Source organism: Eretmochelys imbricata, chromosome 10 (genome assembly GCF_965152235.1).
Source record: "Eretmochelys imbricata isolate rEreImb1 chromosome 10, rEreImb1.hap1, whole genome shotgun sequence".
Taxonomy (NCBI): Eukaryota; Metazoa; Chordata; order Testudines; family Cheloniidae; genus Eretmochelys; species Eretmochelys imbricata.
Window position 1 is genome coordinate 27,215,001 of NC_135581.1, and position 26,797 is coordinate 27,241,797.

General features: G+C 37.6%; 1 protein-coding gene across 9 annotated transcripts in view; it reads right to left on the minus strand.

Annotated features, from left to right (window-relative positions):
- Window positions 1–26,797, minus strand: part of RBFOX1 (RNA binding fox-1 homolog 1) — a 425,562-nt gene that overhangs the window by 2,342 nt on the left and 396,423 nt on the right. The window lies entirely within an intron of this gene.

A 26,797-nucleotide genomic window follows, 5' to 3' on the forward strand; every position in this document is an offset into this window, starting at 1 on the left:
CCCCGCAACCCTGTAGAAACACTTACTGAATTGCTTACTTGTTCTGTTGCTGGCTCATGTGAGCTGTTGCTGACAAGATATTCACAAGACTGTCTTTGGACCAGAGTCATTTGGAAATAAAATTATCAAAATTTTAAAATCTATTTTGGTTTTCTTTATAATTTTGATTTACTGTAGCCATATATAAAGGTATCATAGGTTCCAATAAAGACCAAACAAGGAAGAAATAATGCTTTGTAAAAACTAGACTGGTTCCCAATAATACATACATCCTTAAATTTCATAACTATGTTAGAGGGAGAATTATATACGCTATTATCATCCACGGTTCTGCTTTATTTTTAGTTATCTTTGTCTTTTCTGCTGATTTAATGGTTATCTGAGCTGATATTATCACTGCCATTCAGAGCAAGGGATACAAGTTTAAATCTATAGTGGCCATTATGGAAGGTGAGGCCTTAGGCTTGTGTGACCTATTAGTTGCGCTGGGCCCTGCTCTTCCAGGGGTGCTGAATGATACATACAAACCCATCAAACTTCAGTTCCAGTTTTACTGTCTTGCCCCATTCTCTGCTTATAAAGTTGAACTCTGGCACCACATCACAGTTCATCTAAGAGCATCACCACCCACACATCACAATGCCTCAAGTTTATTACAGCCTGAGGCAGGCTGTAGCCAGGGGAGATCAACTGAGTGATGTGGATGCAGATTTGTGGGGAGGCCCAGTCAAAGGTAGGGAAGGATAATACAGAACTCCCAGCCCTCATTACAGTAACAGTGCATTTATCTAAACTACTTTGGCAGATAACATGCTTATATCACTGTTGAAATAATGTTAATAGTGTCGATACTATACAGAGATCTGGAGCACACACAGGAAAATATGGATAAGCCAACACAACACAAAGCATTTTCAATATCTAGTGGGAAAAGATGAGTATAAAGCATGCACCACCATGGTTAAGATTTTCTTTTGGAAACAAATCACTTATCACTGGTTTACATTAAGTAGAAAGCATTTATTTTAGCATGATTATTGACCCTATTGTGTACAATTGAGAGATGTTCCTCATCCTACAATGAAATGTCAACTTGATAAGATAATTGCTTCCCATTAAATATAAATGATTGTATCCTAGGAAAATTTACTTTGCATTCCTATTCAGATAACTTTCTCCATTATAAAGCTTGTTCTTATGTCAGATATTAAAATAAGGACAATCTTTTCTAACCTTCCACACTACTACTATGTGAAAATAACAAACACCTCAACTGACAGTTTTAGGCACCAAAAGGATTTATAGGAACATGAAATCCCACTCCATCAGAAGAGTGCACGTTACAAACAAAACAAACCCTCCCACTTCTTTAGTTTAAAAGTATATACAAAGCATTTGGGAACAAGGAGTTTTTCCAAATCTAGCATAAAACAGAACACGTTTTCCTTTAAAATAAAAAAGATAATTTCTCAATTTTGCAAACTACTGGATAAAAGTCTTTATAAAGAAACAAAGTCACTACCATGGAGGAATACATTTCCAAAGGAGAGAAAACCCATGCTCAGATATTATCTGGGGAAAATGCATTGAAATTCCTTTGTGATGAATAGAGTTTTCTCTCCTCAGGGTGACCTCTACCTTCAGAATATGATGGTTTTATTATGATTAATAAATTTCATTTCCACAGAGGAAAAGGAACAGTGTCAGCTTAAACTTCAAGCAAGTAGTCTTCTTTTTAAATGCTAATTTGTAAACATGCCCTTGCATGACACGAAAATTTAGAAGCTCACAAGGTTAGCAGAATAGATTCAGATTCCATTCTGAAAATGGGGCCAAGGATTTAAGGCATATTGTCAAATTGGAAACCAGTAAGCAGGGCAGTCACCAAGTGATCCAGTCTTTTATTCATTCAATCAGCCACAATTTTGTCAGCATGCTTATTTTTCATTAAAATTAGTATTATTTTAATGCTCTTTTATAATTTACACTAGAAACAATCACTGTAGGTAAATGATACACTAGGGCCTACATTTAATTTTTTTTTAAAAAGGAAAACCTATTTCGAATAGTTTAATAGAACAGTGTATATTACAAATTGTTAAATCACTGTGTCAATACCAACTATAGGTACCCGTCATAACGAATTAGAAATTGTTGTCTCAAGGGCTATGTTTACGATGGACATTTTATTATAATTTCCCATTGGTGCCCAAGTAGTGGGAACATCAATGTAAGGGATGTGCCAACATTTTTCACACGTAGATAACATGGTGGTAAAAAAACATAGCTGACAAAGTGCTGGCGGCACACAACATTGCAACTACTGCTGGATCTGCATAACAATGGTAGAATTATAGGAAATTTTAAAATAAAAGCTCACCATCCTAGTTTAGAACATCGCTGTAAATATTCACATGGGGCTGGATCCTGAAATCCTTACATATCACTCCTTACAGCAAAAGACTCATTTAATTCAATGGGAATTTGTCAGAGTACAGCCTGAGTAATAATGGAGTAAAAACTGACTTCAGGATCGATTACCTTGTGTGGTAAGAACTCACCATGTTTTAAAATTGCTCAAATACTGTTGAAAAGTAGATCTGTTGTTAACTGCTGGAGAGAGAGTTTGGTTTTTTTTAAATTTAAAATGACTAAATGATACTTGCATATGAACATTGTTCACAAATATAAACAATTGGCTACAACAGCTTCAAGGTGTCATTTTTACATTTTGTGTAGATATGTCTAAAGTCGCTAAAAACTGAGGAATGTATCCCTTACTCCACTCCTAGTTTTTTTATAATCTTTTTAGATTGTAAACTCTTTGGTGCAGAGACCATATTTTCCCTATGCGCCTAACTCCGGGAATGGGGCTCTGATCCTAAATGGGGACTTAGTATCATTTGAAAACTGTTTAATAATATACACTATTAGGTTTAATAACAAAAGTATCAGGGGGAAATTCATAATCTATAGTGCAACCCAGTTAACACACTTTTCCTTGCTAGAACAATCTGAGCAGTGTAAAAGGAATGTATTAAATAAAACTAAATTCAGGAATCTGATTTTCTCTCATCACTGATCCAAAACAAATATTTAGGAAAAAAAGTATTGATCATGAAAATATTTCTACTGGTCTGTCCCAAAGACTTCTTTCCTTGGCAGGTCATTGTTGGGGTGACGTAAATTGCTCTGCATTGAGCAAACTGAATCCAAATTTTCACTGGCTCTAGTAATAATCTGCCAGGCTGTGAGCCATTAAAGATCCATTTCAACAGTCATGAGACAATGAAATTTAAAGTCATCTCCTTCTAATTACTATTTTTGTTCTCCCATTTTTTTTCAATTTGGACATTTGTTTAGTAACCCATAGATTAGAAATTACTAGAATATTTTGTAACTGTTTTGAAAATGGCTATTAACCCAAATAGTATAAAGTACAAGTTTTGAGCTTTAGCAGTTTTTAAACGTGTGTTGGCTAAAATAAAGTAAAGATTCAGATGGGAAAGACTGCAATCAGAAAGATGTAATTTTATAGTCCAATCTCTTGTAATTTGCCAGGGCTAGAAACAGATTACTTGTATCATTGGAAAACTAATAATTCTACTGTTTCCACTATATAAAGCATTTTTATTAGCTGTAACGGTTAATGGACTATCTGACCTTACAATCATTGTTCCCTTGGTCTTGCAGCTATTAGAGCTTGGACCCAGTGTAACTTTAAATTGCTTAAATTCCGTGTGTTGATTGCTATTTGACAATAAAGCACTAACCTAATGTAATTTTAGAAATAGATAATGTTACCCTTATCAACTGAATAGACAGGGTTGCCTAGGCAGCAGAAGGTACAACAAAATAAGCAGTGACTTCTGTCTCTAGAGCTTCACCATAACCCTGGTGCTCACCAGTGGAAGGGGGAGCAGGACTACAAAAAGTGATGCCAGGGAAACATCCCAACCAATTGGTGCCATGTAAAGCAGAATCCTGATCTCTTCATTGACTATCTGATCTTGACAGTCAGCAGGGAAGCTTTTAATAGGCAGCAAGTTTAAAACAAACAAAAGTAAGTATTTTTTCACACAATGCACAGTCAACCTGTGGAACTCCTTGCCAGAGGATGTTGCGAAAGCCAAGACTATAACAGGGTTCAAAAAAGAACTACATAAGGTCATAGAGCATAGGTCTATCAATGGCTATTAGCCAGGATGGGCAGAAATGGTATCCGTAACCTCTGTTTGCCAGAAGCTGGGAATGAGCGACAGGAGATGGATCACTTGATGATTACCTGTTCTGTTCATTCCCTCTGGGGCATGTGGCATTGGCCACTGTCGGAAAATAGGATACTGGGCTAGATGGACCTTTGGTCTGACCCAGTATGGTCATTCTTATGTTTTTATGGGGCAAAAGGAGTCAGAGTTATAATAGTGATATTATTAGAGTAGAGGCAGGCAAGTTTCAGTGGCCAGAGAAAAGGAAGGCTTAGTTGCAATGGTGACCTGCCTCTCTCCCTATAAATGGTTGCAATGATCGGTCACATCAGCCAATCTACTGATCCCTTGGATCACCATGACAGACTTTAAGAAATCACCATGGGGCTGGTGTCGGGCCTTTATTTCCCGCCCAACACCTGACATTTTTTAAGAAAACAAAGATCCTGAGTGATAATATAAAGCAGCTACTCATGTTTCACCTCCTTATTTCATGGTATGGTAAGGTTCACAAGTAACATACTTGCAGTAGAATATCCTGTTACATCCAATGTTAAGTCATGCTTGTTAATTATACTTTTAAATAGCAAAAAGGAAAAGAGTCCTTTTGTAGTTGCGCCTGGCACACAAAGCACAGCCAGATTCTTTGTTCACCTCTCAGCTGGTGGATCTGCACTATGCAGCAGTTGTACTCTGTTTACGTATATTTATTCACAAATTTTTAGTGCATATTCTAGAGTAGTCCCTCCACACAGGATGACACACTTAAGATTTTTTTAAATTTACTTTCAGTCATTTTCTTTGGTCTTGAACGTTTAAAGAATTCTACAACCTTTCACCTTTATTATATCAAAGGCCCAGATCACCCCTTAAGAAAAGAGTGTAAGGGAACCCTCTGGATACGGATTTCTGCCCTGCACCACAGAGAGTAGTTTACAGGTTTGCATTGTGGAGGGCTGGAAACTTGGCAGTCTTGGGAATGTATACTAGTCCTATATAGCAGCAGTTCTCAAACTGTGGGTTGGGACCCCAAAGTGGGTGCGACCCCATTTTAATGGGGTTCCCAGGGCTGGCTTAGACTAGTGGGTGCCTGGGGCCAAAGCCTGATCCCCACTGCCTTGGGTTTCAACCCTGGGTGGCGGAGCTCAGGTTACAGGCCTGTCTGGTGCTGAAGCCCTTGGGCTTTGTCTCCCCTGCCCCCATCCCCAGCTCAGGGTGATGAGGTTTGGCTTTGGCCCCCTCGTCACCTCGGGAGGCCGGGCTCAGGCTTCACTTCCCCCCTTCCTGCGGTCATGTAGTAATTTTTGTTGTCAGAAGGGGTTCGCGGTGCTATGAAATTTGAGAACCTCTGCTATAAAGTATTAGCCAGAAAAGCTAATACAGCTGAGGTCATCTCTAATGATATTAAAAATTTTCTGTGGCACCCTCCACATTCACTGAAGGTTCTGGGGCAGCTGTGGCTGGGACAATCCCTGGTAGCATGGCTCTAGTAAAGCTGTTCTTTCAGAGAGCCGGAGGGAAGGGGCCAGCACCCAACCCCTGGATGGGACAATAAGATGGGATTTCCAGGAGGAGATCTTCATAAAAAATTTCCTCCATCTAGCAGAGCAACATTCATAACTTGAAATGTTGAATAGTGATCTTCAGTATTTCTGATTTCCCAGGAACATAAAGAGAGATAGGGAACCAAATTCAGACTTAACATAAGAAGGTGAAACACCAAGGTCCTCAATAATTAACCTGCTGACACAAGCTCTGATTTTGAGCTATGGAGTTTGCATTTCAATATGGTAAAGGCTGGATAGCTAGCTGCCTTACAGGCTTTTGGGAGTGATTCTGGACGCTCTAGACAGAGTCCTAATTTAGAACGTGAGATCCTTCAGGCCTCAACCTTTTCTTTCTCCTTGGCTCTAAAATGCCCAGCACTTGTCGGTACTAATTCATTAATACATAATAGGTATATAAATTTTCCTGTATAGTGCAAGCAATATATATTTTTTAATAAAAGTTCCTTTGATTGCAGACTTAGTGGAGGATTCCACAGAAAGATTTTGTTCATCTTCCATAGGACATAAAGCCTTTGCTGGGATATTTGTGTGGGAATAGTTATGACTCTTGCCTTTACTTAGGAACAGCCCTGTGTGTGTTCTTTATTTCCTCCTCCATTGCTTTCTTGTCCGTCAGGGGGAATTTACAATGGTATTACTTTTACCCGTAATGATCTTTCTAAAATTTATCAAGTAACAGAGAACCAAGCCTTTGTGGCCTGTTTTACATGAGTTTGTCATTTCCTTAGCACCTGTGGGGGTTCTATTTTGTGTGGGTTTTTATTTACTGATGCCTTTCATCCCAATTGTGGGAAACTCATGGAGTGGAGGCATTTGTTTGTTATTAGTCTTGTTAGTAAAAAGAATTTTTGATTGACAGCACCAGTTTTTCTCTTGCCTGGTGAGGGGTGTCATCACCTATTCCCATTACTGTCCAGCACTGAAGGAACTTAAAAGTGAAAATCCCCCTCAACCCTTTCTGTAGCTTGTTATATACCTGCAGACACCTGACACTGGGATGCCACCTTGGAAGATCTGGTCAGCTAAATAGGATTGGTCAATATTTTGATTGCAGAAATACCCAGATGCTACAAGATGTGGTATTGGTGATACCATAGGTGATGCTCTCCCCTCTTAGTCATAAGTGAATTAGTGCCTCAGCATGGTGCTAGCGTCTGGGTGCTGCTCAAGGATTTTATTTCAGATGTAAAATCAAGGGTGTTAACCTAACGTCTAAGTCAAATTCTAACTTGATAATTACATCCTGCCTCCCTACATTCCTCCTTATAGTTTCTACCAGGATAGTTATTTTCTCATTATACTGATACTAATTCTCCTAATAAAAATTGTTGCGTGGAGATATTGGGGCATAGTAAATACCATGTTCCACCTGAAAAGTGGCTGCCATCCATGGGAAATGAATGATTCTTACTTTAGTCTGCAAAGCATTTTTGGATTATTAATTTATTAATTATCATTATTATATTGTAAGTATTTAACAGGTTGTTTTCTAGCATACTGTACTGTGTACTTGACAACAAAACTTTTTCTGAAGTCTGCATTTTTATTTACTCTTAAACTTTGCAGGCTACAATACTGCTCTTTTAAATTCAGTTTTTGAAGTGTAATGAGTGTAACAACATACAGATTTTGCCATTTGTTCTTTGTCTACTGCACATGTGTGTGTAAACCATAATGTATACACAGACCCCAGAAATGGCATCTCCAAGTCCCATATTTTCATCGTATCACAGAATTGGTTTCTGGATATATTAAGCCATAGTTGCATTTCTCTAAGACCATAGTGCAAAGAATGCATTGACACACACAGACACACCTGTTGAGATCAGTAGAAACATAGATTATTCACTTTTTTGTTATCAAAAGAGCTTCAGATTGCAAATCCTCCATTTACAAATCACAGAACCCCAGCTTTACTTAATCTTGTCATGTTGTCACATTTGACTAGCCATGTGAACTGACCTAGAACTGTAAGCACAAGGAAGGCAAGCTGTCAAAGAGATAATGACAAAGATGCCAACAAGGGCTGCCAGTGTTTTCACTGAGTGAGATAGAAGGATTAATCAGACTTCACTACAGAAAAACAGAGGATAATCCAAGTGTTTACTGATTTTATCAACTGATCCCATGGTTGCACATCTTATAACAACAACTACCAGGAGCTGTAACAAATAAAGTTCCATATAAGCCATACACAGCTATTTACAGCAGCAGTAAAAGGATGTTTAAAGTGCCAACATAAGGGATACTTGAATTTACTGAGGAAATTTAATTGTTTGCATTAGTACAGCATTTCCTACCCTTTGCAAAGCACGAACCTCAAGATTTGTCATTTTTCACAGGGAAAAGCAACACAGACATTAAAATTAAATATGGTACTAGCAGAAGACATTCAGGTACTCCAGCTATCCTTCATCTATGCTTTTACAAGGTTAGTGGGAGAGGAAAATATAATAAGAAAGGTATCTAGTTCAAAATGCTCTGCCAAATGGCAGCATGAAATGAAGTCAACTCCTTGGGCAGCACAAAGGAATTCTCAAAAGTAAACTTATATGTCTTTACACTGTGGTCTAAATAAAGCTGACGCCACTATCTCAAACTGTATTCTTTCACTTTTGAAAATGATTTAGATTATTTGTATATGTAATTCTTGGTAATTCCTTTTAAACTTCCATATCTGGCCAGTATCTCTCCCCTTTATCTCAGAGTAAGGCAGTGAGTTGTCTGAGGGAAGAATTTGTCCAGATATGATTAGCTATGTATCATGTTGAAGGTTCAGCATACAGGCATCTCAGCCACATTTATGCACTGATGAAAATATTCACTTTGAAATAACTGTCTACCATATCTTGCTAGTGCTCCACGCATAAAACTTGCACTGGTGCCAGAAAACTGCACAGATCAATGGCAGTATTTGGGAACTTTGCAAACCTGGCAATCAAGGTGATTTAAAAAACTATACATTCCACTCAAACCATTTACAACATTGTTGGGTGCTTGACTCTTCATCTATAAGCCAAGAGATAAAAATAGCATAGTTTTGCAATGTTAGAAATTAAAGCAATCAGAATTTTTGTCATCTTTTTGGGGAGACTTTGTTTCACCAAAGTACTTGGCTCATAATTTTATCTAAGGCCGTATATTTCTAAAGCTAAGACATACACTGGTATGTTACATACATTCATTCATTCATTTTTATTTCCTGGGGGAGGGGGGATAACTATGATTGAAGACAGGAAATGAATAAAGTCGTGAGTTGAAAAAAAGATGTTATATCCACTTGTACCACATTTCAGTTAGAAAGCAGGTTCATATAATAAACTTTGCCCAGGTCTCTCTCGCACCTAAACCATAAACAGAGTGCACACATGCTCCTGAGGGAAACAGTATCAACTATGCAAGCACACTGGATTTTGTTGTTCTTGTATGGCAGAGTCACAAGAAGTTAAAAATTACAGGAAAAGAGGTCTAAATCTAGAATAGTCAGAGTATCCATTTATTACACAAGACTATAAAAAGCAAAATGTGTGTCCCAGCAAGCACCTTTCTTCAGGGAACCTGCATTTTGATATTATAAAATCTGAAGTAAAGATTTAAATTCTGCTTTGGGAAAATAATTCAAATATACCAACATTACTACAAAAATACTACAAAAATGCAATCAACATGTATTTACAACTACAAATTTTAAGCCACAACACATTCAGAGCCACGTTCTACCCTCCCATGGAGTTTGATGCTGTGAGATGCCAAATGCCTCTGCATCTCAGGATGAATTCTGCCCTTGTATGCCCATTTCCAGAAATGTGCTGGAGAGGGTTCTTTGGAGATTCTTGTTAAAATGTCATAATCAGCTGAATGGAGGGTCAAGACAGCTTCCCTTCCTCTGATCTAATTTACTCTCCACACGTTGTTTAATGATTCCTGCCAAAGATGACCTAGCCCTGAAGCATATAACATTTGTTCTGAAGAGCAATTTTTTTGGCCTTTGAAAGCACTGGATTCCATCAAGTGTCAGATATTAAAAAGTCCTAGGGAAGGATCCTCCTGCCAGAGACATCTATGTTTGATATGAGCTCACTACACTCTACATTCATTCTTAGTGTCTCATTTTAACCATAACCAAGGAAGACAGAAAAACCACTTGGCAAGCCAACATCTGTTGAAGGTACTAGGTGTGAGAATTTTACAAAAGCTCCTATACAACACACATTCTTGGAGAGCCTTCTCCAAGCTCATTTATTATAAATACTTGATATAGTGCAATCTGGTTCATTCTACAAGTAAAATAATCACTCTTCAGAAGAAATCTTATGTACTTCAGAGTTAAGTTATCTCTGGCAGGAATGATTAAACAGCCTTCACCATAGCAGGGAGATCACCCAAACCCTCCCTTCAATCTGATGAAACTTTAACAGTTGTTTTCCTGATTAGTTATATTATTATTCTCGCACACACACACCATTTGCAGGGGGATGAGATAAAGACATACACACAAATTCCATATTTTGAACAGGGTTTTATATACTATCAGTACATTCAGTTTAACCCAATCCTACAAAAACACGAGTAATGTCATTAAGTTCAGTTGGACTAATCATGTGTATAAAGTTACTCAGGCTGCAGTTTAATAAGAACAAACAGCACTACAGGACAGTTTAGAATACGATGGAAAGAATTTATGTGTCTTAATAAAATAATTCAAAAATTACTTCATTAATTCACTGAACACTAGATTTACTGATTTTGAAGGTCTGACCTAAATCAAGCGCAGGAGGCATAACCTTATTATTTAAAGTGCAGCTTTGCCTATTGTATTTCAATTCTGAGATTTAAAAATCAACAACACTGATGAACTTGTCATGAAAACTAGTGATTTAAATCAACAAACTTTTAGCAATTTACATTATAAAACCTGTGAATGTGGACCTGAGTGTGAATTCCTTGCACACCCAGAACTCCTTTGGACTCTAATGTAAGATTTATTTGTTCAAGGAATGCAAGACCAGGCCTCTCATTAGCTAGTTAAAGCTCATTCACTCAGATCACATAACAAAAAAAGCATCTACAGTCAGCTGTTTATTGATTTAGCTATCATTCTTAAAATTGTATCTAACCAAAAACTTATTTCTAAAACCATACAATGCAGGCAATCTAAGGTGAAACTAAAAGCTTTTGTAAATAGATACAAAGACCCAATTTCTGTCCTCAGTTACACCTGTGCAATACACTGAAGTCACTGGCAGAGTTTGGCCCATACCATAAGATTCCAAAGCAGTGACGTAATGCATGTTTGTACAGTCCTGGACATTTACAATTCCGCCAGTCCTGCAGGAAGGAAGGAAGTCCTTTTATTACAGAAACTCATTCTGATTCCATGGAATTCATCTTGCAGGACAGGAAATTGCCTGCAGGGCCAATGGACAGCTAAAGATCCAGGACTATAGTTAAAATCGTAAGTATATGTCTTTGAAAACAAAGTTTATTAAAAGAACTTTCTTCTTAACGAAACCTGCTAGAACTGATAAGCTCATTACAACCTGGAGCAGAGCAGGAGAGAGGAAGGCTAATGCTGTGCATTTAGATGTAGCTGAATCCTGAACTCAGGGTCTGACCAAGCAAATGAGTTTCTAATACTGTCTTTTCAAATATGATGCAATTTTCAATTTATAAAGTTAAATACACACTGCTACTAATTTAGGATTCTAAACAGTTTGTGTTAAAAGAAGAACTTTTCAGATCACCTTTAAGAAACATGTAAATTGCATACAACATTACAAACGTCAGTATATGTTGATCTTACTATATATAATTTTCATTGACACAAATTGAAGGTTCTTGACGTATTTGAATATAGATCAGAATGTTTTAAAGTGTACAGTCTTCACCTTTCACTTGCTGCTACTGATGTTAATAGGGTATCCTATAAATCAGTGTTTTAATTCCAACATTTTGTTTTAGACTGCATAACCTTCAATCATTTTGCATGCAGAATTCCCATTAAATCAATAAGATTTTTGCTTAAAAATCAATGGCAGAATATGGCCCAATGTTATTACTATTTATTTTGGCTTCTGCGCAGAGCTTCACCTCAGGTAGCAAAATAATTCCATCCTTATCTGTATAAAGATTCAGACTGTTTCAAACTACATTATGTAACAGAGAGGATTTCCCTTGGTATAATCTGTATATTTATAAGATTACTTTTTGCAAATATCTTATAAAAACAATGCTTATTCCTCTGTACCCGGGTCCTTATAACACAATGTTATATTAGCAAAGAAACAGAGGGCCTTTGCTTAGGGTGATGCTCTGATGATATACAGATCTTCTTTCTCACTATCCTATCCGCAAATACAGACTTTGATGTGCTTTGGGGTCTGTACTATCTTTGTGGGCACCATTTGCCCCCAAAGAGTCATTCAGAAAAGTGATAAATCGATAGCACTTACAGGTGTCTATGCCTTTAATCCTATCTTTATTTCTGTTTGGGGAATTTTTGGTAACAATTTGGTCATACTGTACAGTAAATGTATGAAGCTTCAATATATTCTTACTTTTCTGGATCACACAATATTGAAACTGGAAATAAAACATCAAAGTCAGCAAAATAACCTAATGTCTTTTATATGGCAAAGCCTAAAGGTTTCAAGCTATAACTTAGTGAAACTATTCCAAAGATTTATATTATGGACTTTACTAAGCTTTCTCTAATGATTAACTGCAGCATGTGAAAAAGGATATTGAGACCTGGATGGATGCATCAAGAAGTATCAATGATTGTTACCTGCAGAGGTGTTACAAGAAATTTCATCTGCTGCAACGAAGACGAATTGATTTCTGCAAGAGAAGATAAAATTCACAATACTGCTTGCTGACTGGGAAATGTGCTAGCTGCCAATTGACTTGATGTTTACAGATGGGGTAGGGTAAGGGTGCTTAATTTTAATGAACGTAGCAAAAAAAAGTGTTGACGTATTTCAGTACTATATAGTTTATAAGGATCATGAGGTAGACATGCTGGGATCTTTTAAATGAAATAATGGTGACATCTGAATATGGACTATGTACAAACGCTTGCACTGGAAGCTTTACGTTTAGCGTTACAAATATGTCATGCTAAAATATATTTATAAAGTTTAAAAAAATCAAACTATATTTATATTAATGTATACACTAAAGGGCATTAAATGCAAAATGTAAAAAATCCTATATTTTACAGAAAAAAATGTAATTGACGTAGTAGAACTTAAAGGAGAATATTGAAAGTAAAATATTTTTGGCTTTTAAATTTCTAATATGATGCTGAAACAGAAAATGCATTTTCTGCCATTTCCAAAAGAGAATTTATGACATAGTATATTCTTATATACTGTCATTTGAGCATTGGCATATGTTTGCTGCAGAATACTGAATATTGTTAATTCAAGAAATTATTGATTTGATATAAGCCTTCTCTTGCAAAATTCTTTTTTCTACCAGATAATATATTATTAAAAATGCAAAATACACTTTAAAATGTTCAAAATACAGAAAACTTCATTCTGACACAAAACCTGCTCCCTTTACTTATGTTATCGTCACACTTGAAGGCTCACAGTCAGCAAGGTGATCTGGATTTGGGCCACTGTATATTCCATGAATAATATTGCAAGTCCTTAATTAGATCATCAGTTTATGCCCTTTTAGTGATGTACATAGTGCTGTCTAACTTCACTTGGAGTTGTGCAAGCATAACCAAGAATTTGACCCCAAATTTTTGCACTTAGATCCTGATTCATTCAAACTCCATCCAGCTTCTGTACCACAAAATCCTGCACAGTTGCACAAGCTGGAATATCTCACAACTTTTATGCACAAATTAACAGCTGAGGAGCTAGATCCAACTGGTATTAACTCTGCAGTATGGGATTAATCCTGCAAGGTCAGCACACTTCCTGTTACGTGCTACATACCCTCAGCTCCTATGGAAATCTGGGGATGTCGAGGGGCATAACACCACAGGAGCATGCACAGCACCTTTCAGGAGTGAACGCTAAAAGAACAAAACCTTCTCTCTATTACTTAATCCCTAATACGTTAAAAAAAAATTTAAACTCTTGTTTAAAGTCCTGTGAACACTGTAATTAAAATGTTCACCTTTTGATAAGGTGCACAGAACCCTATAATTTATACAAATAGTCATACTTTTTGGTTAAAATCGAGTGAAGTATCAGTTTAATATTGGCCATGCCTTCCATTAGGGATATTATATCCTGTACTTTCAGATGGGTGGAATAATGCTCAAATGGCACATTTCCACCTCTAATTTCTATTGTCCTGAATTACCTGTATGGGGTGGTAATTTTGTTATTTATTCTTTATTTACAGTAATTTAACAATCTAGTGATATTTATCCTGTGTACTGCAATAATGAGTTGACATCTAAGCCTAAAGGAGTTAGAAATATTGTGAACATATAACTATACTGTGTTTCATATATAATGCAAGTTTTTACCATATCTACTTCCAACATGTCTTATATGGTAATATTGATCCACGCAGAAGGATTTAAATGTCTGCCTAACAAAGACGCCATCCAAGGTAAAGTAGACTTCATAGCTGTTGGTCCATAGGAACTCCTTTATCTCCTTTCCTATGCAGCTATAAAGTTGTTCCCTATTCTAAAAAATGATATTTTCTTCTAGAAAGCAGCCACATAGTGCTGGTTTAAGATTTTGTGGCTGGCTGAGAAAGTCCCTTCCTCAGGAGAGGAATCACAGACTCCATCCAGCCCAACTGCTTTTATGTCACTCTGTCTCAAGAATAAGACAAAGCACGGATGTATCTGTAGGAATAATTTACTGCTTTAACTGCTTTCTGGAACAACCTAAAAACAATCATTCCTGTTTCTCACTTTATTTAACCAATTACTACAAATGATGTGTTGCTTAAAGTGTCTACAGATTGTACTAATACTTCCCAATTTTTCCCAGCTTTCAGCAAGTACATTTTTTAAAAAGTCTTCAAAGTCCCTGAATGGAACTGTGGCTACAAAGAGTTTAAAAGAAAAAGAAAAAAAAAGGGAGAGAGAACCTTTAAATATCTGCCATGTACAGCCCCTGTTACATGCCCACAGTGTTCACTGGAAGGCACAATTTCTCCTTGCACTTTGCTTTTTTATATTTTATTTTAGAAATCCATAAATCATTTTTCAAACTAAGGTATTGGTCAATGTAAAACCAGTTGATGTGAGAATTAAAGTACTCACATTATTTTCTTTATGGGGAAGTAAATGTAGCCGCTAGAGCACTCAACAGCCAACTTCAATTTATTATGAATAATTAGGTGTTGTTGCTAATGATTCCAGTCATTTGCCTAGTAATTTGATGATCTTAATGTCTTTTGTAGTCACTGTCTATACTTTCCTAATGGCTTTACTACTTTATATTTCACAAGATACATATACCTAAAAGAAGAGTTGATAATCAGACTTGGCCCTTTTGACATGGCAAGATGTGTCACATGTGCCTTCTGCAGGAAGTCTGCTTATTCACTATGGGCAAAATTCTGTTCACCTGACTTATGGGAGCAATCCTACAGATTTCAACTTGACTTCTTACCTGAATAAGGCAAGTAAGAATCAGGCAACAAAGTGCACATACACAATATCTATTTAGAATACACCATAATAATTGAAATTAGAGATAGAAAAGGCCTATTAATCTAATCCATTCCTCTGCAAATGCAGGATTCCTCCCTTCAGTATAATATCCAACTTTAATTATGATTTGGGCTTCCACAACTTCACTTACTAGACTAATCCCAGTCTAGTAGTATAGATTTTTAAGTAGTATAGGTTTATAATAAAACATCAGTTTTAACAGCTAAATAAACAAAGTGAACTGGGTTTAAAGAACTCATAACATGAATATGGTAAGAAATTATAGGACTCTATGATGGATTTTAGTTTTTAAATGTTCACCACGTGACTTTGCACTGAAGTGCACTACATTTTAATTAGAATTGCTCCATACTTCAAAAGCTTTAATTACATAAAATATATTCAATTTGAAAATGACCTTAATATATTTTTAGACAATCCAAGGAATACTAGAGTATGCTCCAAAATTAAAACTTGATTATACAAGAAGTTCTGCTCCATTATTAAGGCCAAATTCTGCCACTGGATGCAAAATTTTCTCCTTAATGTTTGTCTACTATCAATTAAAAATAGGCTTCCATCTGTATCTCTAAATGTTTTGTATTTCAAGACAAACAGAAAATTTATACTGAAGTCCTAAAATATCTTATTTTATTTAAACAACATTTAAGAGCCCTAGAAAGGGCTACAGGAGATCAACTAAGACAGAAAGAAAAACTGAAAGAATAACATAAGTAATAAAGATATTTTAAAGTAAAGTGGGTAATTTAAATGTACAGGGCCTGATTTTCAGTTACTCCATTCCTGTGTTTGTGGCAGAAACAGGGAGAGGGAAGCAAAGGTGGCTTTAAGCTACTTTTTTCCTCACCTTATTTTGGGGCTCTTCATGCCCCAAAGTAAATTAAAACAGCTTATGTTCTGCTTCCTATAACCCCCTAAAGGGTGCTGGGAAAAAGAGCAGCAGCGGGCTGGCCTGACATGTACTCTCCACTGGGGGCTGGGCACAGAACTGATGTAGAGCTCTTGCATCAGTTCTATACCCACAAGGGTGAACCTCTGCATAATGAGTAGGCTCAGGACTTTTCCTTCCTTGCCTCATTTATGCTGCCAGACTGATGTAAAGGGACATTAGTGTAACTGAGAATCAGGTCAATTGTGTCTGGATGCAATAAAAACTGTTTCTGACAATCATTAGAGTCTAAACCTTACTCTCTGTATGAGTATCTGAGATGACAAAGAACCACCAATGTGGGTAAGTTGTGGGGAGCCCCTGAAAGGGGGTATCTCCTCTTTGAGTGCCACTAAGGTCTGCTCTGTGAGAGTTCCATCTAAGGGAGAAATGGAGGGAAGAGGTCTTGGCTAGCAAATCCACCAGCCAACCCTCACATCTTTGCATGGGGACACTAGGAGACAGTAAATTGTGGCTGCAATATTTGTCACAGAATGGCATCAACGGTGGTCCACAGGATGGGGAGGGGAAGGATTCCACCTATCCCTCTGCTCAATTCCCTTTTTCATTTGGAGAGATTAATACATGCCCCTCCAATAGCTATGTTGGGGCTTACACTGCCTTAGGAATCGTTGCTGGTCATCATTAATAATCCAATGAGTTACATGTAAGGATGAGCCAAACTAGGACCCCAAATCTAACTGCCCCAAGAACCTTTTTTTCTTTTGATGGGGTGAGGCAGGGAGGAAATATGGGTGCTGGTTAAAAGTATAAACCGAAAAGTAGATCTGAAAATCTGAACTCTGTAATTAGAGCCTCTCGCTACTTACATTTATTGTAGATATAGTGCTAAATACCAGAAAGGATGACAAACCATTTACAGAATTCACTTCACCAGGTACCTAAAAGTAGACCAATTCTAAACTTAACCTGACAACTATTTAAAACAGATGCAAACTGACGAGCAAAAGGCTGCACATCAGAGGGCTCAGTGGTATCTCTGTACATCAGGTGGCACCTTAAGAGGGGGCCAACCCATCAGAGGCAGGACCTAGCTATAATATATAACAGTTTAATACAAAGTTGAAAGCAGAAGTGAAGAATATATTTCCTAACTGAAACTGGACTAAGTTTTTATAAAACACGGTCTTCAGCAAATAATGTTACTATTAAATTTGGACGTTTTCAGGCGTGAAGTATACTTGAGGTTCCTGAATTCCCGAGGCTGGTCAACGGGCCACTGTGCAAATACTGCAGTATCTTCAGTGGATTATATGCATTTCCTTGTGTATTGTATTTTGAGTTGGCTAGTGCAGTTTTGGTAAGATTAAAGAGACTAAATAGCAGATGAGAGGCAAAGCAATCAATGACCGCAAAATGTCATAACCTCTCATATAAATGAAGCGTTCTATAGATTTTATTTCTCTCATTCCAGTAGTACTGACACAGGGCTCTCACAATATCTCTATACTGCATCTGGGAGCGAGCTTCCCACCCCAAAAAGACAAGACTTCAGCTAGCTCACCTTGAGCTAGAGCTCTAAAAACAGCAGTGTGGACATTGCAGCTGTAGCAGAGTCTTGGGCGAGTCTCCAGAGCTCAGCCCGAACATGTCAGATAGGCTTGAGAGCCCGAGCTGCAATGTCCACATCTGAGCTATACCCACCAGTTTTGAGCAGCGGAGCTTCAACGGGAAGCAGCTGCCTGCAGGGCAGAGGGCACGCTCTACGTAGATCTAGGGGATACAATCTGGTTCATACATTTTACTTTACAAAACTCACAGACCCTAAAGCATCAAACAATATGCATCCTGTTAATATCTAAAACCCAGAAGGTGAACGGTGAAAAAAGTGTCATTTTCAGAATACGTATTTGAACTTAATAAAAATCCATCTCCAAGTTACAAAATGGAAAAAACACCTGCTTCTGATTTTCTCATTTTCAATTTTTTCCCGTGTTTTTCTATCTCGTTCTGACTTTTTCCTCCCTCCATCATACCTTTTTCAGGAAGCTAGCTGGGATTTTACATCCAAATTTATTCTTCTCTTTGTGCTAACTATTGACATTGATTGCTCATCAATGATGGTGCCCCAACGACCAATGCGGTTATGGGAGTTATGATGATGATTGACATGATATGAGTGTGTGTTCTCGGACTACACTTCACTGTGGATTCTATGGGCAACTATGATTTGTTCACATCAATTAGATCTCAAAGAATATGCTACAGAAATTCCTATTCCACAGCCCAACTATTCCTATTCTCACAGTACCAAAAAGGTAGTTGATTAAGGGGACTGAGATGTTCCATACACACATTTTCCTCAGACTACGCTCCCCAAAAAGCTGAGCTATACCCATTTTCAATATTAATTAGCCCTCCACAGTGCCTGGTTAGTAACTTGGTAAGTGTCTTGAAATTATATTTACAAAATATATTCAAATTTGTTTACAGCACATAGTGCTAAATTCAGAAGCTACATGTATGTTAATACTATAATTAGAGTGTTTTTTAAAAATGTGATATTTAGTAGAGCCAGGTCAACCATTTGTAATTGATAATTTATTTGATTTTTTGCCTCTCTTTCTACTCACAAATTGTCTACGACCATGCTGCAATTTTCCTAGATGTATAAATAAGTTTTTGTCTTCAGATTTTTTTTCTTTTGAGTGTGCAATAATTGAGATTCAAATGGTGTTGATTAGCTTTGAGTGGACACATATTCCACATGGTATCTTTCTGTTCTTTGAATAAAGATGAAGTTAGGTATTAGAATCAGGTTTCCAGGACAAGTACACTTATGAATTTAAAATCTGTTTTCCACCAAATTTACCAATGGTCTCTTAAAATTCTCTGTCCTCTCAAACATTCATGCCAGGAATTTTGTTCACTAGACATTGGGCAGACTCCAAACACCAAAGAGAGTGAGCATAGCCACAGAAATTCCATTCTGATTTTTTTGACACAATCCTGGAGCTTTAGAATCCCACAATGTGCTGCAGGAAGGAAGTGGAAGTGTCCCTTCATTTAAAAATGTGAATGAAGGTTTCTGGAAACATTTTTACACCATTCACCATGCTCTGCTGCTTAGTTACATATAATTATGCACAAGTACAACTTCAGCATATCTCCCAAATCAAGTGGCAGATTAAGGTAAAATGGGGATCAGACAGCAGAAGATTACTGCAGAGTAGGTGATGATGTAGTGCAAAGCTAAAACCGCTGCCAGCTAGTCCTTTGTTGGTGTAAACAGCATTTGGGCTCTTTTTAGGAGGAAGACTGAGGGTTCAGAAGCGACAGGCAACAGCTCATCTGGGGGAAGGAAGAGATCTGCATAGAAGGCACTGTCTGGGATGCAGGAGGCTAGCAGGTTGGGAGCAAGAGTTTCAGGTACCTTCATGATTTGGTGGATCGAGGTGCTATTTGACCTTAATCCACCCCATTTTCAGGCTAGATTTTGCCTATGCAATCTGCCCTGCGTAAGAGTTGGATTAGCTTCACCACCCCAGAGAAAGAATTCTATTTCAGGCACCTTTCCTTGTCTGTTCCTCCATTGCTCTTTTAGTGGTAATTTGCTACTGGCCCTTCCTAATAGTAGATTACTACCCCGGTGACAGTTCAGCTACACAAATCTTTGCCCATCTCTCTGTTAGGGGGTTATGTGTGTGCAATCCCTCTCTCGCTCTCTCTGCAAGTCTGTAGCAAAGAGGCAGCTAGGGCACATACAACCCTGCTTAAAACTCTGTGTGGCCACGAAGGGTTGTATGTACCCTGCCTTCTCTTATATGCCTAGGCCAGGCCACAATTTGGCCCTTGATGTTACTTTGTAGGGTTTGTAATGGAATCTGTTAGATTTAGTATGTAGCATTACATTAAAAAGAAATCTTTAACGTGCACGAAAAATTAACCCAACACTCCTAGAACCTTGCAATCCTTCCTGTTCTACCAGGGTAAATTCTGTCTGGTGAGAGTGAGATTCTGTAAAATAGTCAGAAACCTCTGTAGAAGACAGGAAGGGTTTAAAGGCTTCAAGGACTGTGGGCACACACACAAGAAATTACAATAGCCCTATGAAATACCAAGCATAAAAGAAAAATGTATAAACATAAACCATTAGAACTGTGTAAAAAATGGGGCTCAATCTCACAGGAGCTCTTGAACTTTAGTCACTGACTTCATAAACTGTACAGGAATCACTTTCCTTGCCAGTGAAGTGCAGCCACCTCTGAATGTAACATGGCAACTGTTGGAAACAGTGCATATCAACAATACATAGCAGATTAGAACTGAAACAAATACAGTATTGAGCAGAAATTACAGTGGGAAGTATTAGCCTATCTACCATTAGCAGCCCATCTCTGGTAAAAGCAGCAAGGGATTTACTAATACAAAAGGCCAGCATTTAGGTTTTATGGACCAGTTTCTCAGCTGTTGTACATTGATGCAGCTCCTTTGAAGCTAATGACTTTAATTGAATGACACCAATTTACTCCAGCTGAGGATATGGCCCTCCGTATCAGTGGCAATGACAGCCCGTAACTGTGATGTGAAATTTATACATTTCTAAATAAAATTATTTTAAACACTTTAGGTTTTCTACATGCTCTAAATCTTTCAGGGTTTTGTTTGTTTGTTTGTTAGGGAGAATTCCAACCAGACTGATGGTTGGCTGGCTGAATAGCATTCTTAACAATAATTTACAGAGAAAGGTAAAATCTTTTTATAAAGACTCCCCGCCTCTTCCTTCTCCTGAATTCCTGAATTTCAGTATCAAGGCTATTAAAGGACTGCAACATGTTGACATTTAGTTTAATATGTGTTGTAAGAAGGCTTATTTTGCTATTATCTTGTTTTATATTTCCAGTAACTATAAGATCAAAGTCCATTATCATACTTGTAGCATTTAAATCACAATACATGGAGACAACTTAACAACTTTACAGTTATACCCAGAAATCAAATACTCTCTTAAATGAAGTCAAAGTATATTATAAACAAAACAGATCTTTTCCTCGCTTGTATTCATCCAGTGGTATCCAGCTTCAACAAAACTGCCAAAAAAGTTGGGTGAATTGAATTACACTGGGAAAATCTTTACTACCATACTAATCTTGTTTGTACCAGACAATTTTTACCCAAGCAGTTCACTGTCAAACCTAACTGACAAATGTGACTAAGATGGGGTAGGGGGACATAGGAAGTGACTGTTTTTGTTCCACAAATATTCAAATGTGAAAACTGTCATGATGTTCTGCACCTGGATCTCCCACTTTCGAGTCTGGAAGTAAAGGAATGTCACCCAAATTTGCTGCCATTCCTCTTCTCCTGGGGGATGTCCTTTTGTAGATTTTGAAGTGAGGCTAGAAGGGGTGGAGGCCCTGTCTTTGGATTTCTGCACCAAAATCCAGTACTGTAATAATGTAGTATGTGGGGAGTATTGCCTCATGTTGAAAGACGAGCCCCTCTTCTTGCCAAGTGAAGCAATCAAATTAATGCCTCTGTATTACTTTTGTCTAGGTCCTCTCAGTGGCTGGTACTGAACAGCTGCAGAGGGAATCTAGTCAACAGCATTATGGTTCCAGCAGGAGCCAAGCACCAGGGAGAGTAGAGGAGACTCAGTGGAGCCAAGAGATGTCCCTTCAGGTGATGCCCTGTCCCACAATTTTGTGAATGTGAACCAGGCAGGAGTGCTTCAATTTCAGCCCTATTAGTGGTGGTGTTTGTCCCGTGGGAGCGGGTGAGGTCACACTGTGTAGAGCCCAGCATTTTGAGCCCTGGGCAGCACTGAGCAGGATTGAGCAGCTGACTCCCAGCATGCTGGATCTGACTTTCCGGCGGCCTCTTACTGCCTCACAAGTCCCTGTAATTGCATGGGTTACAGGTGACTAATGCCACCACTGGCCCAGAAAGGAGAGATTTTCACTACTAAAAGCGCCTTTCACTTTCAACAAAAAAATTGTGGCAAGAGGGGGAAAAATTCTCTTTTGCCAAGTTGCTGAAATGTGAATTCTCAAGAGCAGTGAGAATATGGTGCAGCCATATGGGAAACTGGCCATCCCAGTTTAAATTTGAAAGATTTTGCCAGAATTTGGACAGAATTAGCTTAAATTAACAATTGCTGAAATTTCTATAACTATTCTCTCACCAAAGTTTCTGTAAACATGCTTTATTTTTTGACACTTACACATTTTTGACCCACAGTCAAAGTAATATTTTACTTAATATATCAGTGGGATTTCTGTGCATGTGCAGAAGTATATCCAAAATTATGTTAATGGTATTAAAGGACTAAGGAGTAGAGCTTTAAGAATAAACACCAGCAACTTGGTCTGTCTTCAATAGGAGCAGGATTATACACTAATTCTTTTGTATTTTGACTATGGTAAATATTTTCAAACTTGAGTGCTTAAAATAGGGCACCTCAGTCCGTATGTGAACAACTGAATGAGTGACCTGATTTTCAGAAGTGCTGAGTGTCTGCAACTCCCACTGAAGTCAATACGAGTTGTAGCTGCTCCAGCATCTGCGAACATCAGGCCACTTATGTATCTAAATTTAAGCATCCACATTTGAAAATGTTGAGCCTGATTCTCTTTACACCAAGGCTATTTTATATTGGTTTATCAGCATAAAGGGGCCTTAAAGTGAGTATATATTTGCACCCATTTTAAGGGCTCTTTGGAGCACTGCTAAAACAGTGTAAAGTGGCCTTAGTGTAAATGAGAACCAGACCCTTTGTCTATTGAGCACTGTGAACATTTTAATGTAAAATATAGACTAGAATTGATTTTTGAAATTTGTAATGGATTTTATGTCATCTTTATATATATATATGATAATTCACTCATATTTCATATTAATTCTTTAGTGCAATATCACTATCCCTTAATAATATCATGACATTTCCTTATTTACTCACCGATTCATATATGATATGGTTTTACCAGTTTTCTTTAGTACAGAGGTAAGTGATATCAAACTCTTTAACACTTGTTAATAAAGTATTAAGCATTCCTTGCAAATTATTTTATCTTCTGACTCGTTTGAAAATATACTTTTACTTCCTATTTTATGATATTAGCTTTGTTCACACCATAATAGCCATCAGGTTGACTTATCACTTTACATTACAGTTTGAGGAGATACATTAATGGTCAAAATATTGTACATTAAATTCTTTGTTGGGTCAAATCAACCCCTCATCTAAGACAGATCAAATGAATTTCATGAAGTTCTACAGGTTGATGGACCTTTGCATGAGACCTTTAAAATGAAGGTCCTATGACATTCTGTATGTATGTGAAAGATTCCTTGGCATCCTTTGCTAAGTTGTCCAGTACTCGGATTATCTGCCTGTTTACCAAAACTACAGCTGGCATCATTTCAGTTATGCAAAGAGATTTATCTGTGAATATACAGGTAATAAAGTTCTTTGGGATCCTTTGAGATGACAGCGGCTACAACAGATAAATATAAGATTGTTAATTCCTACTTTCTTAGGTTCACTTTCTCTGGATAATATCATTTTAAGTATGCTCATTTAGTACGTTTTCACCTCCCCACAAATTGCTCTGGATTGCCATTGATTTCCACCCTATACTGTGCTCCTAGCTCCTCATTCCATTATTCTCTCTCCCCGTTATCGAATATACTAAATTCCTTCCCAGCTTTTACAACTGTCAGGGTTGAGGCACTTAGGTTCACAATACTTGTCTGGCATGTTTTAATCTACTTTTTTGTGGTCTATTGAGTCAATGATCTGAAAATTAAAAACTGTGTAATTAGGCTTTGACATGACCAAAATCACTGTTATGGTCCAGCATGTCAGTGGCACAAGCAGAGACCAAATAACAGTTTTGGTCTGTTGGGTTGGGAGTCTATGTTTTATAACTCCCTGAATCCACATTTACCCAGTCTGGTGAATATTACAGATCTAAAAAACAAAATTACATATTTCTCCAACATTCTGTAACAATTCAGAGAAAGACATTACAAAGTGTTTGGTAAATATGTAACTGTTTCTTAAAATATAAAGTTTAGTACTTTTTTCTCTTTGCTAAAAAAGGGGAAAAAACACTAACATGTACCGAGGGAATATATTCATGATCACATCTATATACCATTAAGTGTCTACCCGAAATAACTGAAGCAAGACGACACAAAAGTTACAACTCAAAATATTTTCTGATATAGGTCAAGATTTTTTAAAAATGGGTGCCTAAATCCATACTGGCACCTAAACAGGTGGCCTGATTTCCAGACGTGTCAAGCACCTGGCAGCTCTAACTGAAGTCAGTAGAACCTACTGGGTGCTCAGCACTTTTACAAATCAGGACACCTATTTAGGTGCCTAAATACGGACCTACGCACCCAACTTCAGGTAATCATGTATGGAAATATTGGCTGTAGTTTTCCTCTACCTTCTCTCTCAGTTTTTATTTCTTCTCTTTCTTTCCCCCCAAGCTAAGTGCCAGGCTATATTTTAAATCTTAATCTTTGAATTTAAAACATAGAATAGAAATTGAATAGCTACTGAAGAATAGCTTCCCCCCCCCGCCCCCAAAGATGGCAAAGCATGGGATTAGTAGCCAATACAGATGATGCAACCTCTGAAGTGCAATACCTGTAACAGGTGAACACCACTGCTTCAGGCAAAGGGGACCTGATTCACCATGACATTACTCCTGCTTTGCACCAGTGTAACTCCACTGATTTCAGTATACCTCGTGTAAAACTTGAGCAACATAGTTGTAAATCAGTATTAGCTCTGTAAAATATAGCTTTGTAATTCTACTAGTTCTCTCCAGTCTGTATGAAATTTAATTGTTTTCCCTTGTGGTTTACATGGGAAAGGGGTGGCTGCTAAATGAGAATGGCTTCTAAATGATGATATAGAGTATTATTTATCTACTTGGGAAAAGCTGCAAAATTTAATGATTGCACACTGTTCCAATTATTACAGAATAATTTTGCAATTCATTAATGTTGCCTTACTTCTGTAAACTCCTATCATTTGTTCTGCAGATAACTCCCTAGATTTAATTTCTCTCACTCTCCATATTCATATTTTTAGCTCTATCACTTGAATCTTTTCTTCCAAATAAATCCTATTTTTTTTCTTGCACTCATTGGCCACATTCCTCCTAATTCTTTCACCAAATTGTTCTGTAACAGCTACATTTCTCATCTAAACCAACGGTGCCCAAGGTATAATCTGAGTGCCAAATATGGAATATGTAGCTATAGATGCGAAAATACAGACCTAGGAGTCTAATGTGTAAAAGTCCAAGTGTGCTCTTGCTCTCTAGTGGCAATATAAATGACTTGATTTTTTTTTTCATTGCTGGGAAAGTAAGCCAACAAGATTTAGCTACCACAGATGGCTATCAGAATGAGTAAGGGCCCGATCCAACTCCCACTGTATTAGGCCCTAAATGTTTCAAAAGTGCTTTAAAGATGACAAGCACTGCATAAGTGTTATATATCATTATGACTATGTTATGCAAACTTGAATGCAGTCTTTTGGATTCCTGTCAAGCTGCCAATATAACTCAACTCAATCTCAAAGTGTGAGCACATTTGTACAGATGCTCAAACTACGTTAATCAGTATAGGATAACTGATCTTCACCTACCACTTCCAGGGATCCTTCTAATTATTGCATATTATAGAATCATAGAATATCAGGGTTGGAAGGGACCTCAGGAGGTCATCTAGTCCAACCCCTTGCTCAAAGCAGAACCAATCCCCAACTAAATCATCCCAGCCAGGGCTTTGTCAAGCCTGACCTTAAAAACTTCAAACGAAGGAGATTCCACCACCTGCCTAGGTAACACATTTCAGTGCTTCACCACCCTCCTAGTGAAAAAGTTTTTCCTAATATCCAACCTAAACCTCCCCCACTGCAACTTGAGACCATTACTCCTTGTTCTGTCTTTGTGAACGTGTATAGATAGGCAAACTTCAAAAAATGGTTTGGAGATTCCAGTTGGGACTAGAAGGATAAGTGAAACTCATGCTATGTCTTGGGTTTGTTTGGGATTTTTTAACTCATTTATCCAACCTTATTAATTTGTACTGTTAAGGAAAAGTTAGCACATGTGACTCCATTTTGGTTTGGGGCCCACCATTGTCTAAAAGCAAGCACATCATGCACCAGGAGGAGTGTTCCTTAGATACTGCATTCCTGTGAAAATCCTCCTCCTTGTCTCCAGCCTGTCTGGACTCCCGGTATCTGTTCTTTGTCAGTCCCTAAACTCTCTATCTCCTGGCCTTTGATGTGAGGCCTCCCATCCTGATAATAAAAGTTACTGATGCATGGCTTTAGGACCATGCTTTGTCATTAACATACTAGTTTAGCACGAGGAATGCACCAAGCAGGGATAGGTGGTAGATAAGAAAAGGGTTTGTTTATTGGCTAAGGTTTCCG